This window comes from Pleurodeles waltl, chromosome 2_1, assembly GCF_031143425.1.
Source record: "Pleurodeles waltl isolate 20211129_DDA chromosome 2_1, aPleWal1.hap1.20221129, whole genome shotgun sequence".
NCBI classification, from domain to species: Eukaryota; Metazoa; Chordata; class Amphibia; order Caudata; family Salamandridae; genus Pleurodeles; species Pleurodeles waltl.
In genome coordinates, this window is record NC_090438.1 from 629,047,048 (window position 1) to 629,065,441 (window position 18,394).

Consider the following 18,394-nt stretch of genomic DNA (forward strand, 5'->3'; position numbering starts at 1 on the left):
AGTTTTCCAGGATCTATTAATATAATGGGTCAATGTATCAGCTAAATGATAGTCTTGGTGGAATGTAGGCAGAGTGTATAACACTCACTATGTACATAAGATGCACACTTGTCACACAAACCTGCTGTCTACACACATGCCTACTGCTAATATTGAAAAATATATGAATACACATGTAATGGGGTCTGTCCTAGGTAGCAACGGGTATGCCAACGGGTATGCCATTATCCCCAATGCATTACGTGTGTCTGCATGTTTAGCTAGTATGCTCTGTATCACAACATCACACATCACATAGCAATACACACCACTCATTGTCACTCACAGGACCGATCAATTGCATGGTACTAACTGTAACCAATTAGCATATACATGTTTTGGGCACCAACATCAAAATCAGTTGTTTAATGTGTTAATATGTCCAGCATTGTACAATACTGTCAGAGATCCAACTTCGCAGTGCGAGTACACCTAGCCATATACGAAGCATGAGTCAAAAGATATATACAGCACTGAGATGATTTCACACCTCAACATCATTCTATTATGGTAAGAGTTAGCTAGGTTGTGGCATGCAGGAAGAATTGCATCCCCATGTGCAATGGAGGATGTGGATGGACAGCTCAGAGATACCCACAGATGGTTGCTAATAGAACATGCCATGTCACCTAGAGACTGCACAAGTGCTGTGGCATCTGTAATGATATGTGTGCGTGGCATTCATTACATCTCACTAATCCGGACAATTGGCTTTGAACATGTTGCATGCAACCTGTATGAAGGGTCTCTTCACCACTTTAGGCCTGCTGCACAAATGCACAGCAAAGAAGATGATGCAGAACAGATGTATCATTAACCCTGCACAACCATCATAAAGTATTGTGATGTATGCATAGTGTAACTTACCAATAAGCTGCTACAAATGACACCTGTGCCATGCACCAGGCATACAAAGGTGTCCCCAAACTATTTTGGGAGCCCAAAGTATAATCCTCTGAGTCAAAAGATAATTCTATACTGTATGTATAATTTCCAATCACTCTGTACCGCTGCTGTGAGAAGGTGTGAAATGTGGGCATATAAATGTATGAGAAGGGCCCCCATGTACTCAGCAGGCATTGTGATCTGTTGCATCTCCTGCTGAGTGCATCATTGAACTTCACATGAAGAGATGATGTTGTGCCACACAGGCATCTTGCTGTGACACATATCTGACTACGCACACACATAGCGGTGAGTAAGGGGTGCACTGAAGACCACAAGGACAGTATTGATGCAATTGGTGCTGCACCACAGTAGTTCAATCAGCACCTTTGTGTCATTAGCCAAGGCCATATATGGGAGCCTTACCATGCACTGGTCCAGACTGCTGGCAGTTCCATTTTCTGCTTCATTGTGTATCACAGACAGCCTATACGATGTCTCTAGCCACAGACAGGTGCAGGGTCAGTTCCACAGGCCTGCTGCTTCTCGCTCACAGTATGAGACTGTACTGCATCAGCTCCATCACTGGCACATCACTCACTAACCTGCAACACCAGATGCATCCTTTGACCACTGAGAAAGTCATTCTGTGATGGGCTGCATGTCTATGCCTATGTTCGTGCCCATCACTGGACTAACATGGTATACCATGGCAACAATGGCAGTACATACACTTATGGCCAGATATTAATGATTTAATTCTGTCAATGCGCAGGTAGATACAGAAACTTCACATGCGTACACTCCCCTAGCAATTTTGATAGTGTGTCTGCCTTGTGATGACACACACATATTACTTACTTCCATGATGGATGTATAATGCCATTCCTCAACACCTTGGAATACCCACACAACCTTAGGGTAGTAGTTTTTCAGTTTGCTGTAACAATGATATAGATGTATATAACATCTGATGCTAGCTGCAATGCTATAGGTGTCCCAATGTCCCTGCCACTGTAACAACCATTGCATGCCCCTCAGGTGGACCATACATTATCAAGCAGTCCCATATGGGTCATGGAGGTGTTGTGCTAACTGACAGCTTCATGACAATGACATGTCTAAATGGTGAAGTGAGAAGCACCGCATAAGTGTCTGACACAGTGATGGTATGTAGATGCGTGGGTCTACCATCTCTGAGAGTATGTGTGATTGAGTGGTCATAGTTGATTGTCTGTTACCATGATCAACCACTAGGATGACTTCCTCACTCAGCCTAACAATTTAAAAATGAACAATGATGTCCATTTGCAAAAGCTTGCATGTACACTAAGCAATGTTTTCCATTCATGTTTCACAGGTGGATCGGCCCCCTACACCATAGGAGAGGTGGCAAGATTTGAAGACCCTGATGCATCCAGTAAGAGTCATACTGTGCATCCTGTGAGCAAATCAAGAGTTTGGTATGAATCATTCTGAAGTGTGGAATGCAATGACAGATGTTTTTGTCAGACCAATGAACGCATGTCATAGGAGGGTGGATGTTGACATAATGTATGTTGGAATGTCGTGCAAGGATAATGCCTTGCATGTATTTCAAGGGCCAATGTGTAATGGCATAGAACTGTGTGTAATAGAAATAGTAATGGCTGACCACCTATTCATTGATGTCTCTGTATATAGCATTCCTGTTGACACCTACTTTGTCATGGCACCATTTTCAGCAATGTGTGCCACAAATGGTTTATACATAGGGTCAGATTTATGGAAAGTGGCACTGCACTAAGTGTAGCACCATTTTCCTTGCCCCCCATTGGTTCCCCTCTACAGCCACTATGTGTGCACTGTATTTAAAATACGGCGCACCATGGCGCTGGGTAGGGGGCCATAGCATAATTCAATGTGTCACTAATGATGTACTCTACAGGAGCAGCGCCAAAATGTTGGCGCTACTCCTGCAGTGTACAGGGGGACCATTCTAAATAATGGAAGCCCCCTTTTAATGCCTGCCATAAAAAATGGTGCAAGGAAATCCCACCATTTTTTTGGCCCCCTAATGGGGGAACACCACCTGTTCATACATTTTGCCTGGTGCAGGTATAATGTAGTGCAAAGGGTTACAGAGTGGTGCAATGCATTCATTGTGCGACTGTAAATATGGCGCTCGGGTTGGGCCACATTAACGTAAAAAATAATGACGCTAATGAGGCGAAAGGGGGCGCTAGGGGATTATATATATGCCCCTTAATGACAAGGTGGTACAGATATGGATCTGCTGAACTCTCTAGGGGGATTATGTAGACATACAGACACCACATGTGCCTCAGTAACTTTCAGATATTATGAGTTCGCAGTACAGCAAGGAGCCATAATGTGCTGAACAACAGTCTGTAGAGTACACAATTTGTGGACAACTCTACCCCAGATGGTTGTGGGAAATTGTCTATGATTCTCCCACAACAGATGTCTGTACTTTTCACATTATGGTCCTGCCACCATGACAAATGTGACCGATGTAGGTCACATTACATATGCATATGATGTTCATGCTGTGTGTGTACCTGGTACTTTGAGGATGTTTGACATGCATGTGCCAATTATGTTACATGTTTCAGAATACAGTTGCAGCACCCAATGTAGTGAAATGTAGTGCAAATTTCACTGTGGCCTTAAGGGCACCCATACAGCCATCATGTGTGTGCCATTTAACACATGTGGGAAAACATGGCACAGGGTAGGGGGATTCCATTTTCTAATGTGTAGACAACTGTGATGTGAAGCTCAGCCTTTGACCAACCTTTCTCCTGCCAACGTTGTATCAGTTGTACATGTGGGCACATCATGGGAAATTGCATGGCACCTTGTAACGTATGCTCAGGCCAGGTCTTACTCCAGGACACATGATTGTTTATGTATCAAACCTTAGTAGTTTGCAGCCCTTCTATCATATGGGCCACAATTTGACTCCATAATGGGTGGTCTGGCCTTGATGTATCACCAGGGGTGTTGAGGGGTGAATTGCCAGGCCAGCCCCCACCCCAGGCCCAGGGAGAAATGAAATCCAGACTTGTAGAGGCACATGATCCTCACAAGTTAAAGGACACAAATGTTGCTCAGGGTTAATTCTTTTCCTATCAGGCCTGGGCCCTGTTGATTAAAAATGGATTGTCGTCATCCCACTGACATGAACATGATACTGGTGATGTCTGTTTGGAAATAGATGATGATGAAGTTATTGTTGAGGAATGTGTGTTGGACTTATCATTTGCTGTTGCAGTGTAATTTACATTTCTGTTCTTACTCCACCCAATTCTTATGCTGATGTTTGCTTGTCCTCATATTTCAGCAGCCAACATGGCTAATGAGGAGCGGCACAAATTTATGCGGAGGGCAGAACGGTACCACCACATCCTACAGGTGGAAGTGGGATACCGCAGGATGGGACGGCGTTTCGGCCAGGAGAAAGCTTTTGGTGCATGGCGTGCATTTGCACATGGGGGACCCAGAAAGCAGGGGGAAAAAAGACACTGGAGCAAGCTCTGCAGGGTTGCAGGCGGTCACAGCTGCACCCACCCAAACGACATCTGCACCAACTGTCACCACACAGGCCCAAGTCTTACCACCACCAGGCGCAGGACCCACACAATTTGAACTGGACCTTCGTAGGGACATCAACAAAGTCCTGATTAGACTTGGTCAGTTGGAGGAGGAATCCTCAGACAATCATAACGTGTTGAAATATATAAAGAAGAAATTGAAAAAGGCCAAAAATGATGAATTCGTGTTTTGGACTACCTCCCAGCTCCTTCCCCTCCCTTTTAAAGTTTTAAATAGTTTTAGGTTGAGTTTTAGCTAGTTAGTGTTAGGTTAGTGTAGGGTAGGCATTAGTTAGGTTAAGTAAAGTTGGGGAGGGTTACTTCTTATGATTTTCTTGGTGGGGGTTGGGTGGGGGGGTCATGTTGAATATTTGTGTATAAAAAATAAAATTAAAAAATATATGTTTGTTTAGGCCAAAGGATAACATAGTACACGTGTAGTTCTAGTTATTATTGTCTTACTTGCATCTTGTTACTTAAAGGGGTGGGGGACAATGTTTAGAGTGTGGTGTTTCTTGTGTGAGATAGGTTTAGCACAGGTTAGATAGATGTAGTTGTTTTATGAGTACAGCTAGTATAGGTTAGTTTAGGATAGGGTAGGTTTTAGGTAATCTTAGGCTAAATGTTTTGTAATAAATCTTGTTCATAATTCCATACATTTTGTGTAAGTTGCATGAGTACCTGGGTCTTGCCATGAGTGCACTGGACAAATTAGGAGAATAGCTAAGGGAATCCTTCCTATCTTCAAATCCCTGATTTACCATGCACTTCCACTATTGACAAAAGAGCTGTGGCATTGGCTGCAACATCACCTCTACTTGTGCATGCATCTGCCATCCAGTGTACCCACTATTCATAATGTCTACGTATACTTTGTCTTGAACAGATAAGTCTGGCACTTCAGCTGTCATTGTAGGGGTCCTGCAGTTACAATGTTGGGAACTGTGGCATATCTGATGACAGGCACAATTGGAACTATATCCTGCAACACTAACAGGTGCCCATCACTGATAAGGTTAGCTACCTCTGAACCACAACAATGTGTTGTTCTGGTACTCCCGGCTGACTATATAGCCATTGATTTAGTTCTCAGCCATGCCTGCCGTATATCATATGGAAATTATATTTATATCCAAATGTGATTTTATATTCAGTTAATTGCTATTATCACACAACACCATCATACACATTTCTCATATTAGAATCCTTGTGTGTAGCTTTGTGCCTCCCTAGTCTTGCACTTATATACTGTTGTTCCGTATTCATTGACATAGATTAAGACAATACAATCATTTAGCTGAGTAGATGCATCACAGAAAACACATACATGTTAAATGTGTACAAGGTGTTTATTTACAGTTGGAAGTGTGAAAGTGAGATATTTACAATGTCCAGCTCTGAGACCCCATTTGTGAAATTCATAGACATGTGACACAATTACCGTCCAGGGTTGAAGTCCATGTCATGAGACATGCTTAAGAGTAGTGTTGATTAGTGAGGAGGTACACAAATTGACAATTGGTATGTAAGAGACAATGACAGTCCATAGCAGACAAGTCAATAGTGGGTGGCTAAAGAGATCACATTTCCTACTGTGACAACACTGGCATTATCTGAAGTCCAGAACTAAGGAGAAAATGTCAATGCGGCACAGACTTGTGCTACCGGGTACTTTTCCTACTGAAAGTAATTTCTTCCACATATTTATCCTCTGATGTGTGTGGTGCCTCAAGTGTCATTGGTGGTGCTGGTACAGAGGTGGAGGGGGGCACACATATTTCAGGGGATGAAGATGTGGAGTCCAAGCTCCCGGCAGCTGCCATTTGTGGTATGACATGGCATTACTACATCAAGGAGGAACTGCTGATTTTTCAATAAAGCTGCAAAATTGTGGTGGTAGGCAGCAATGTCTTCCCTAAGGGAGGCCACTTCCTGCTGAATGGACTCCAGCCTGTTGTCTGTCATGCTGCTGTCAGTTTGGAAGGGTAGGTGTTGTGGCCTCTCTCTCATGGCAGCAGCTATGTTCGCCAGAGACTGCTGGAGTCTATGCATTGGGGAGTGTGTGCCATGGATGGCAGCTGTATTGTCATCAGATGTCACCAAGCATGGGCGCACTCCTTCTAGGATGCCTGCCACGTCTCCATCCCCACCCACATCTGCTTGGTTGGCTCTCACTGGACTCCTATGACTGTTCTCTGAAAGCTGGTGTCTGGGTCCTCGGAGTCCAGGGCTGTGTCAGTATTGGCAGGTGGTATATTTTGGTTGTTGGGTGGTTCATGTGGAGGCCCCGCAACGCTGTGTGCTGGAGGCGGTGTCTGGGGGGATCCTAGGACATCCTGGAGAGTCTGTTGATTGATGGTTGTCAGCTGGTCATCCAGGTCATCAGTGAAATCCAGGACAGGCAGGTCGGCAGGAGAGCCATCATCCTCTGCAATGAGATGGTGTACAAACAATCTTTCATTGTTGTGCCAGTTGACATGACACATCATTTCTTTAGTAGTGGAGGCTCAGTGACAAGTTACAGGCCAAAATTTGTGAGTCTACTTCATGGGGCATATATATATGTGAGCCCTTAGCGCCACCTGCTGCGTTATGTTTACAAGGTGTCATTAAGCCACTTATTGTCGCTTGACACCACCATGTACATAGGGCCCCTTTCCATGCATTAATTTGTTTGGAAGGGGTGTGCAATGGCTTTTGCTGTTTGTAGGCCACATCAACACCCATTGCATTTTGACACTGACCCAGATTTATGTATTTTTGTACACCTGAGGCAGCACCACTAACTAACACCACCCCAGGGGTGGCATTTCCAAGGTGCAAAGATTAAGTATACTTTAATTCCTCCTCATGTTTAGTTTTGTCTTTGTGTGCTGCATTCTACAGCAGACATGGACCTAGCAGATTGCCTTTTCAGTTTCTAGTTGTGCAGGAAGGTGCTCCTTAATACACAACAATAATCTCTCTCTCAATACAGCCATCCTTGCACTATGGCGTAAGGGCTGAGGCATTTGGGCAGGACAGGCATTGTTGCAGCATGATGAAGGTGTGGCTGCCCTGAGGGGATGAATTGTATATGTGCTAGGTGGTGTCCCTTCCTGCACATGTGCAAGTCATGTTAGCTAAGGTGACATTTCAATGTGTGCTGCAAGATGCAGCACACTTGTGTTTATGCAATGGGACATGTAGTTAGGGGAGCATTTTAGCAAGATACACCACCATGACCCGACCCCAGGAATGGTATTGACTTTCTTCCTAGTCTCAAATGTCTATGTTGTGTAATTAGAGGAGCTCTGACAATATGCAAGGGGTGTTGTGATGGTACAGCCACAGTATTTAGATGTAATTTCCTTTGACATTATGCAAGGGGTGTTGTGACGGCACAGCCACAGTATTTAGACGTATCTTCCAGCCCATGTTCTGCATATGTACATGTTGGAGTATAGCACTGGTGATTGGTGTATATCCATGTTGTATATATGTTGGAGTGCTAGCACAACCAAGGCGTGTGTGCATGTGTTGCTTTTCTGGGGATGGGGCATCTTAAATCAGGGCCAATGTGTACCAATGGAATCCTTCTGGCACTTGTAAAATTGCAGCTATTTCCCCCATGCAACGTGCACTGGATTTGTGGTGGTTGTTGGAAGTCTGCCCTGTCCTTGGATTCCTGTGATCAGCTCTTCCAAGATGACCACTGCAACCATCCCCCAAGCTCATATAGGTCCTCCTGTGGTGCAGGACTTCTGCCTCCAGTCTGCAGGGCTGCTTTTCTGTTCCTGGCCATTTTCTTCTTAGTTCTGCACCTGCAATCATGCCAGCGCTTCTCGCACTCAATGACAGTTTTTTTCACCTCTGCCGCACTGTGGTTTTGTCAGCTATTTGCTGCCATATAGCCTCTGTCTTACCTATTGGCAATTTGGAGGTGACGAAGACCTAGTGTTGGTGCTTCATCATCTCTCTGACAAGGATGTCGTGCTCCTCCTCACTGAACCAACACTTTCACTTTTTCTTTTCCTTCTCCTGGATCTTCTGTGTATCCTCCTGGATAGTGCTTGGGCGTATGGGGTCTTCCTGGGGTCTCTCCTGGCCTGTTGCTTCCATCTTCCCTTGCAATTGCACTCTTCCTGCATGTGTGTTTAAATTTTACGCTAATGTGGTGAAAAGTTGCCGCTAACCCGTTTGCGACATATTTACGTGCCACAAAACGGGCTAGCGGCACTTTTGCAGCACTAACATCAGTTTGCCTTATGACAGGGTGCAAGTGTTAGTGTCATTTTGTTTGATGTTGACCATTCATTAGCACTGGATTACGCCATTCCATAATTATGGCGCCCGGCTGGCGCTGATAAGTGATGCAAGCCAGTGCTAAACTTTTTGACGCAAAACTGCATTTGCACAGTTTTGCATCAAAAAGTACAGTTCTGGGCCATAATACTTGCATAGTGCGATGCAAGTTTTACAAGCAGAAGCTCACCAGAGACCACAATGACTATACTCATTTATAATATTGACTGCACAATAACATCTCAAGTCAGACAATAAGAGGGAGTACATAAGGTGTCAGCATTGGAGATACACTGCAGAAGAAAGAAGGTGGAGGTGGAAGTGTGTGTAAATCTTCCAAGTGTTCCAGTGGTGCAGAGAAGTGGTGGTGAGCAAGGCAATAAAATAGGAGAGAATAAGATGGTAGAACATTATAAGAAGTTACATCGTTAAAAAATGTGTACAGGTGTCTCTTTACCGCATGTAAAAAATAAGTCTCTACAAAATTAAATAATGTGGGTGCATATATCTCATATTATAGTTTATATAACATATTCGGGAGACCATAAATGAAACAAACAATACATATTAAATATAAATCAAGGGATATACATTTATTATGAACATATCAAAAATATCTGTTATTTACAAATACTTCAAACAGGTAAAGAATTAAATAAATTACTGGAGGTCCAAAAAGAAAAAATCTACTCTCACTCCATAGCTCATACAGGACAGCAAACAACCACAAAACCCTCCATAAAAAACTTCTGAAGTAGAAAACGATAAACATGAATGAAAATATCTAAAGAAATAAGAATCAGAATAAGCAATTCTAAGGAACAGAATATAATGAACTATACCAGACATGAAATCAATTGTTCAAGATCAATATTAAATGCACAAACCAAAAAAGTATAATAATGAGGCTTAGAAATCAAACTAGTTTAACTGAAATAGAGAATTTAAATAGGGTACTAGCTCATCCTTCTATGTGTTTAATGGCCAAACTGTACTAGCAATCCAATCAACTTGTTATCATTAACATTTTTGACACTGTTGTGGAGCTTTTCTGCACTAACGCCAAAAATGTTGCCGCTGGTGCAGTAAAGGACAGGGAGGCCCATAGGCCAAAACAGGAGCATCACTTTAATGCCTGCCTTGAGCAGGTGTTAAAAATGACAAAAAAATCCACAGTGAAATCCTGTACATTTCACTGCACCATTTTTTCGGGCCTCCCTGCGGGGAAACGCCTCACTTGTATACTTTATGGCTGGCGGAGGCATAATGTGACACAAGGGGTTACAAAGTGGTGCAATGCATGCGTTATGCCACCTTGTAAATATAGCAAAGAGGAATGACGTTCTTAATGCCGCCTTAGTGTGAAAAAAAATGATGCTCGGGCAGTGCAAGGCAGAGGTAGGGACTCATCAATATGCCCCATAGTGTTTCACAGATGTGATTTTCAAAGAGCATAGCAAATTAAGTTACTATTCAGTGGAGGAAGGCAAGATAATTGACTTGCTAAATGTGCGACCAAATTTATAAATGTTTTGGAAGCTCTTAAAACAAATAATTTTAATGACCAAGAAGATCTAGTATGTTTATTTTGCCATGCTAAGATTTCACAAAGGGATGTTTTGTTGTTGGACAGTCCTATCTTTGTATGTGAGCAGACTCCACAGTTGTAAAGATACTACTTGTAAAGTACCTTTGTGAATAGCACACATTTGTAAGGGTACCCATATGTGTAAGCTTACCTTTGTGAATCAGGCTCTAAATGTACCCTTTGTGGTGCCCATGTGACTGGTATTGTGTTGGGAAACCTTCTCAAAAGGAACTGATTTAATGGGATTACCATGTGTCTAAAATTGGGAGAAAAGATAAATGGTCGTTTGCAGCTAGGCCTTTTATGTATATAAAACATAGTGTTTCACAGATGCGGTTTCAAGTTGAGCAAGTTAAGTTAATATTCAGTGGAGGAAGATAAAATAATCTACTTGCTAAATGTCAGCCCACATGTATAAATGTTTTGGAAACTCTTGTAACAAAGAAATTGAATCTTAAGAAGATCTCGTATGTTTTTATGATTATTTCTATCAGTATCGGCAATACAAAAATAATTAAATATTGTATTAGTGTTAGGTTGAAATCCAATATGCTCTGTATACTTTGTTTGGAAAAGTTTATAGTATCAAACATTATGATGTTATGGTATCGTCGAATATTGATGTGTTTTCAATTTATTGTCGGAATATTGATGGGCATTACTCCTGGAATATATTTGTGTGTGTATATACAACACTTAATTTAAAAAAATATGTCTTCTTATTGCTATTATTTTAGACCTATATATTGGAGAGCACAGTCTATGAAGCTGAAGATGGCAGTTATTAGTTTGTGACGGTTACGTTATTTTGATTGAATTTTTTATAAAAATAATGCTGTACAGGTAATAGTCGTAGAAGACCTAACTTTAGCAGGTTTCTAAAACTTTAAATGACTGTAATAACCCCTGTTGACTCGCACATTAGGCTGAAACGACTTAGTTAATTTCTTAGTATTCATCCAGTTAATAGCTTCACCATTTCTAGATAGGTGACCCCTTTCAGAGCAGTGTAAGTATATATGTTAGGGTAAAGGATCATTTAACCCTACTTGTAAATAAGATACAGTGAATTAGCTACATAAGGAATCAATTTTAAACAGCGTTGAAGCAAGACTTTGCCTAGTGCAGACTAGAAAGTATCTCTATAAAAAGATCTCTGATAAAGAGAGGCCTCTAATAAATGTCATGTTTATTTTCTCTACATGGCATGCTATTGGAACAACAATGCTAGATATAAACAAGGGTAATTTTCTTCCCTAGTTAGTGATGATCTGATTTTATGTTACCATTAAATATCAGAAATATATTGGAGAAATTATCCTTCTCCCAAAAAACACAGTGACAAGTTCTGGAGTAGTGTTGATGTGTAAGTAATTATATTAAAAAATTATTATAAAAGATGGACTACAATCAAATTGGTATATATTCTTCAAAGATGATGCGGTGTAAGACGCCAACATGCTACATTAATACGTTTTAAAAACAATACAAAGCCTGTGATTATTTTGTTCTTTATTTCTCAAAACATGTTACGGATACTCTAAGGACATGTTTACCAGTAACTATATTTGTTAATGTTTTTCCATCACTAATTGGCTTCCACGCATACCTGAGTCTTACATGCCTTTCCAGGTTGATGTGTTAAAGGTTTTGGATGATATTAGGCAGTTGCAGAGTAGCTGAATTAATATGATATAGGCCTAAACATTAGTTGCATAACTTTGGTGACCAAACTCTGAGCTTTTGCTGTAGATGATTCTGGAGATTTGTTTGTAGTTGTGTCAATCAATCAATCAATCAATCAGTATTTATAAAGCATGGCTACTCACCGGTGAGGATCTGACGGCACTGAGGGGGAGGAGGGAAAGGGCCTCATCTGAAGAGCCATGTCTTGAGGTTCTTCCTGAAGATGGTGAGCGACGAGCTTTGTCTGAGGTGCAGGGAGTAGTTGTTCCAGCTCTTCGCTGCAGTGTAGGTAAAAGATCATCCTCTGGCCGTGGTTTTGCAGATGCCATCTAGGTGGAGCAGAGGGATCTGGCGGGGGTGTGAAAGGAGACCCAGTGGTTGACGTGGGCTGGCCCTGCGTTGTGTATGGCCTTGTACGTGTGGGTGAGAAGCTTGAAGGTGATTCGCTTCTCAACCGGTAGCCAGGGGCGAGTCCTCAGGTGTTGGGAGATGTGTTCTCGGCGAGGGAGGTCCAGAATGAGTCTGGCGGCGGCTTTCTGGATGAGTTGAAGTTTTTTTATGTTCCTAGTTGATGTGCCAGTGTAGAGGGAGTTGCCATAGTCGACCTTGCTCGTGACTATGGGGTGGGTGCTGGGATCCATCTGCACATCTTCCGGAGTTTGCGGAGTGTGCGCCATCAGGAGGAGGTGACAGAGTTTACCTGGCAGGTCATGGATAGGGAGAAGTTGAGGATGATTCCTAAGTTGTGAGGTGCTCGGTCGGCACAGGGGGGGCGCTGAGGGATGTGGGCCACCATGAGTCACCCCAAGCTGAGGTGGCGTTTCCGAAGATGATGAGCTCCGTCTTGTCGGAGTTGAGCTTGAGGCAGCTTTCTCTTGTTGTGTTGTACTAGCATCTCAAAAAAGTCAATAACATCAGTTTGAAAAAACATTTAACAATGCTTTAGTTGCAACATTTAAGGGGATAGATTGACTCTAAAAGTTATGAACATTTGATTTTTCCCCTACTGTCATATTCATGTGGATTTATGTCTCACTCTTTAAATAGGCATAATGAATGGACAGGGGATTTTTTCATAAAGAAGGAAGCAAAAACTTGAAGATGCTCCTCATGGTAACATGCCTCATGAAACTAGTGATTGAAATTCAGGAGAGCACTGGGTTTTGTGTGTGAAGTAATCATTAGGTATCATTAGGCATTGTGCTTTGGTTGCAAGAATGACATGTAGGCAAACGGTGATCAACAGCAAGAAGCACAGTGTGACATACATTGAGGCGACTGTTATGTGCAATAGGAGACACATATTGGGGTGTGATTCAAGGGCGGTCTCCAGGTGTTCAGTGTTAGGCATGAACAGCTAATCCAGTCTGGTTTCTTTCTTTGAATATGGGGCTTCCATTGTTCTGTATGAATAAATAATTACAAATTTCAGAATTGAGATTGGATATGGTTTCCATACCGACACATTGGAAGCTAATGATAGATAGGTCTTTGGAAAGCAACTGTGTTGTATGTTATAGGTCCTGTTGCTATTTCTGGGTAGATAGCACAACTAAAATATACTGTTATACGTAGGCATCTATGTATATACATATAACATTTTAGGGCACATATTCAGAAACACAATTCATATGCAGGCACATATGCCCCCCTGCATTGTTGCAAGAGGCACAGTGTTATGTGTGTGACTTCAGCCTTTTGTGGTTTTTGTCTAAGAAATATGGCATGCCCAGCGAAATATGATGAGAAAAGACAAATTCTGTACCTGGGGTCTGGGTTGTGTAATGCAGCTAAATTGACTGTGCAGCATTGCACAGAAAGGGAAAAACGTAGAAAAAAAACACAGAGATATATCTACTAAGATTGGCCTGCTGCTCCCATCATCCCCACTACTGGTGCCCCAATATGGTTACCTTGAGTGATGTACAGCATTGCACCATGGTGCAGAGGTGAAAGGTTTCTGTCCAGAATAGGATTTGTACTAAAAGCATACCCTTCCAATACAAATTTCTGTACCTACACAAAACAACAAGGATCACACACATTGAATATTTGTGGTGAACTTAAGCACATGTGTAGTGTTTGGGTTTTTAGGGCACATAAGTCCATTCCCCTTGTTAACACCAGCCTCAAGGTGATATTGTTTGATACAAAACCTGGTCTGGATCTCTTAGTACATCATGTTTTGCGTCTTATTTGCACTTATTCAACCAAGTAATACCCCAGGAATGCCACTTGGTGCAAAATAAATCAATGTAGCTGAAAAAAGAGCACCTAACAGGGCAGAAAGTCTTGCGTCACTTTCCATCACTTTTCCATTGTTCGAAGTCTGAGTAAATTTAGGCCACTAGTTTTAACAAATTCATAGTTTGGAAATTCCCTGTATATTATCACTCTCTTTCTGAACATCAAGGCATGGAGATGTCTTCTGATTCCTAGTAGAACCATGTATGGTATTGAATAACTAATATTGAAAAATGTGAGGTGCACTGGACAGGAAGGACTGGATCAAAAACAGAAAGAGGTTTCAAACAGGTACTGGTATGGCAAGAAATTCTGCTGGTAATGACTGAAGTTTTGCTTTACTGGAATGATTTAACTACTTACATGTAACCGCCCAGTCCTACTCTTCTTCATCAGGGTCCTCTGTTCAGAAAGGTGTGCCCACACCCTAGAGACAAACACCATACTATCCTAATCTAAAACAATTGTTTGTTTTATAAAACCATCCCTTTCAAGGGAACCAACAAATGGAATCCTCCACACCTCTGAAACCTCCTACCCAATGAAGCTGCAGGAAAGAGTTTGAAGTCGGACCCCTTTGTATTTTGTAGGAGTTTCATAAGTTCGGTGTTATGAGATAATATGGCCCATCTTAATATGTACTACTGATAAGTAATCAAATTAAAGCATTACCTCCTCATTCCTCTTCTATGACAAAGTCCTTTTATCACTGAGAATCTATTAAGTAAGACCCACGGGTAGATGCCTGTAAAGCAAACTTTCAATGCATCTGACTCAAGGAATAAACTACCACAATTAGAGGGAGAACCCATCCCAAAAAAATAAACTCTACTTGCATCAAGCAGACATAAAACAGGATCTGAAACACAGATAGTACTTTAAGCAACTCATTGGGTGACACATAATTTCTATAGCTGGTAAGAGGGAACAATGAGTTAAAAAATAAACTACCAGGTCTGCATCAATGATCAACCCTAAGGTGACATTTGAATGTAAGGTAAGTTCTCATTTTCTGTTGTCAAGTGAGAAACTGTATAATTTAATCTTCTAAATGGTTGCATATTTTTGTGTAACTTCCATGAAATTTTGACAAAGTTTACAAAATAAAATGTCTAATTTCAATTAGGAATAACCCATCTTCTAGTCTGGGCACTGAAACATTATAATTTATGCTCTGAAACTGAGTACGGTAGAATGACTCAACTGATGATCTGGTCAGCATCTGTTCACCCTCCTCTGTGCAGCTCCACCTGTTTGCTGATGCTGTTGCCTCTGCTGCGAGTGAACTGAGAGCCTGCCTGATTCTCAGTTTGAGGCCCACCTCCACCTGCAGGCTCCCGACTGTGCCTCATTCCTGGTGGCCCAGTGGCTATCTGCATGTAAGTATCTTGCTGTCTATCTTCACTCCTGCTTTTACTTCAGTTTTTTACTTCTGTTTTTTACTTCTGCTTATTTTTCTGTTTCTGGTCTATTGTTTATTTCATTGTGCTTTTCTTTCCTTTGGCTCTTTCTCTCTCTTTTCACTCTCCCTGCATTTTCCAATGCCACTGCTGCCACTGTAGCCCCTCCCATCCTTCCCTGCAAACTGATTTCCTGCCCTCCCACTTACCAGCTGACCGACCCCCTACCTCCCTCCCCTTCTTAATGGCGGCAGCTGTGCGGCCCTTCTACTGTCTGCGCCCATCCATGCCTCAACCATGCTTAGTGCCATGGAACCTGGACCTCGCTCCATCCGCTGGTTCAACTCCAACACACTACGTACCCTCAACGCAGGAAGATCCTCAGCCTGCCAGCTAGCTGATCCGAGGAACACTCATGAACCTTTTTCGCGTCGTGCAAGCTCCCGCACACTCCACTGGCCACCACACGGTCCAGAACCAAGCACGGATGACCATCTCAAGTGCATACTTCTCAACACACGCTCCCTCGTCAAGCAGGCAGTAGAAGTCTGAAACCTCCTTGACTCGACTGCCCCGGATATCACCTTTCTCACTGAGACGTGGATCACCCTCACCTCGGTCCTGGATATTGCCACAGCTATCCCAGACAACTAAAAAATCATCCACAAGGACAGAGCCAACCAGCCTGGAGGAAGCATTGCCATAGTCTACAAGAACACCCTCCACCTGACAACCACCTATGAGTCACAGTCTCGACCAACCCATGAACACTTACATTTCTAGATTCAGACCAACCAACCCCAACTCCTCCCTCTGTGGCACACTCATCTACAGACCGCCCAGACCACAACCTCAGTTCTGTGAAGATATCACTGACCTCACCTCCTAAAACTACATCCTACTCGGTTGTCTTAACTTCCACCTTGATATCCACGATGACCACAACATCATAAACCAATTGGACAACCTCCCAACACTCAGCCTCAAACAACTTGTCAACGTCCCAACCCACAGAGCCAGACACATCCTCAACCCTGTCTTCTCAGCAGGGAACAACATAACCATCTCTCACACCTCCAAACACCATTGGACAGACCACAAGTGCATCCACTTTACCTTCACGAAGAACACTGCACGCCACTATGCCCCGAACCCCCGAGGCAGATGCCTGAGCAAAGTTACAGAAGCACAAATCACTAACAATCTCAGCCCCTCTCCCCATCGGAAGCAGTGAACGCTATTGAAGCCACACATAATCTACACTGCTGGTTACAAGGTTGCACCAACAACAGAGCCCTCCTCAGGAAACCGATATAGCAAAACACCTGAATGGGTCACAACATACCTACAAGAGTCCAAACGCTCCTGCAGATGAATGGAATGGAAATGGAGGAACAGCAAATCAACTGAAGACCACGTAGCCTACAAGAATGCAGTCACCTTGCACCATTCAGGAGCACCTCAGCACCAGAGCTCACAACAGCAAAGAGCCCTTTGCCATCACCAAAGAGTTCACGAACCCTGGGACAGACACCTCATCCATCCCTCCATCCCAAGACCTTTGTAACGACCTTGCCACCTTCTTTCAGTGTAAGATCCAGGACATCTACAAAGGCTTCTGGAACCAATGCCTGACAGCACGGCTCAATGCCACAGACCTAGCTCCTCACCAGATACTGAACTGCTGGACACCTATCACCGTAGAGGACACCCAAAGACTGATGAACTCCATCCACTCAGAAGCACCCACGGATCCATGCCCTCATCACATCCTCAACTTGGCCTACGCCACCATTGCACCAGAGCTCTGCCCAACCATCAACCTATCCTTTGAGACCACCACATTCCCCTCATACTGGAAACACGCCAAAATCAGCCCACTATTCAAGAAACCCGCCGCCGACCCTTAGGAGCTGAAGAACTACAAACCCATCTCTCTGCTCCCTTTCCCAGCCAAGGTAATGGAGAAAGCCATCAACCAGCAACTCACTGAATTCCTCAAGACACACTGTATCCTAGACCCATCCCAGTCCGGATTCAGAAGCAACCACAGCACCAAAACTGCACTCTTGGCAGCCACAGATGACCTACGCATCATACTGGACTGCCGCATCACTGCCGTACTCATCCTCCTCGGCCTCTCCACCGCATTTGACACCGTCTCCCACTCCACCCGCTGCAACAGACTGCACAACCAAGGCATCCGAGACAAAGCTGCGCTTTACAAATCCATGATTGATTGATTGAATGTATTACCTGATTTCTATATTTCCAAGAACAGTGGCAATACCTGTGAAAAGAATGGCTTATTTCTACTTGAGTCATACAGGATCTGCTGAACTGGTGTGACAATCAAGACCACACTCAGTATGTTCTTATCCTTCTTACTTCCTTCAAATTTTCTTCCCTACGCCCTACTGTTCAAGCCATGTTATATCACTGGCTAAACTTGCTGAACTAATCTCTTATTGTCCTTTATGACAAATGATCTGCTGCCTCATCCCACCATTTCAGCCCTATTGAAGGTTATTATTAACCTTGCCTTCCTCTTCAAACATGGCTTTCAATCTGTTATTTCAAATAAGCTGGTGCACTATTCTGATTAAAAAACAATTGCATACCACCATCTCTCAACTCCGTTATTTTCAAAACTTCTAAAAGGCTAGTAGTTA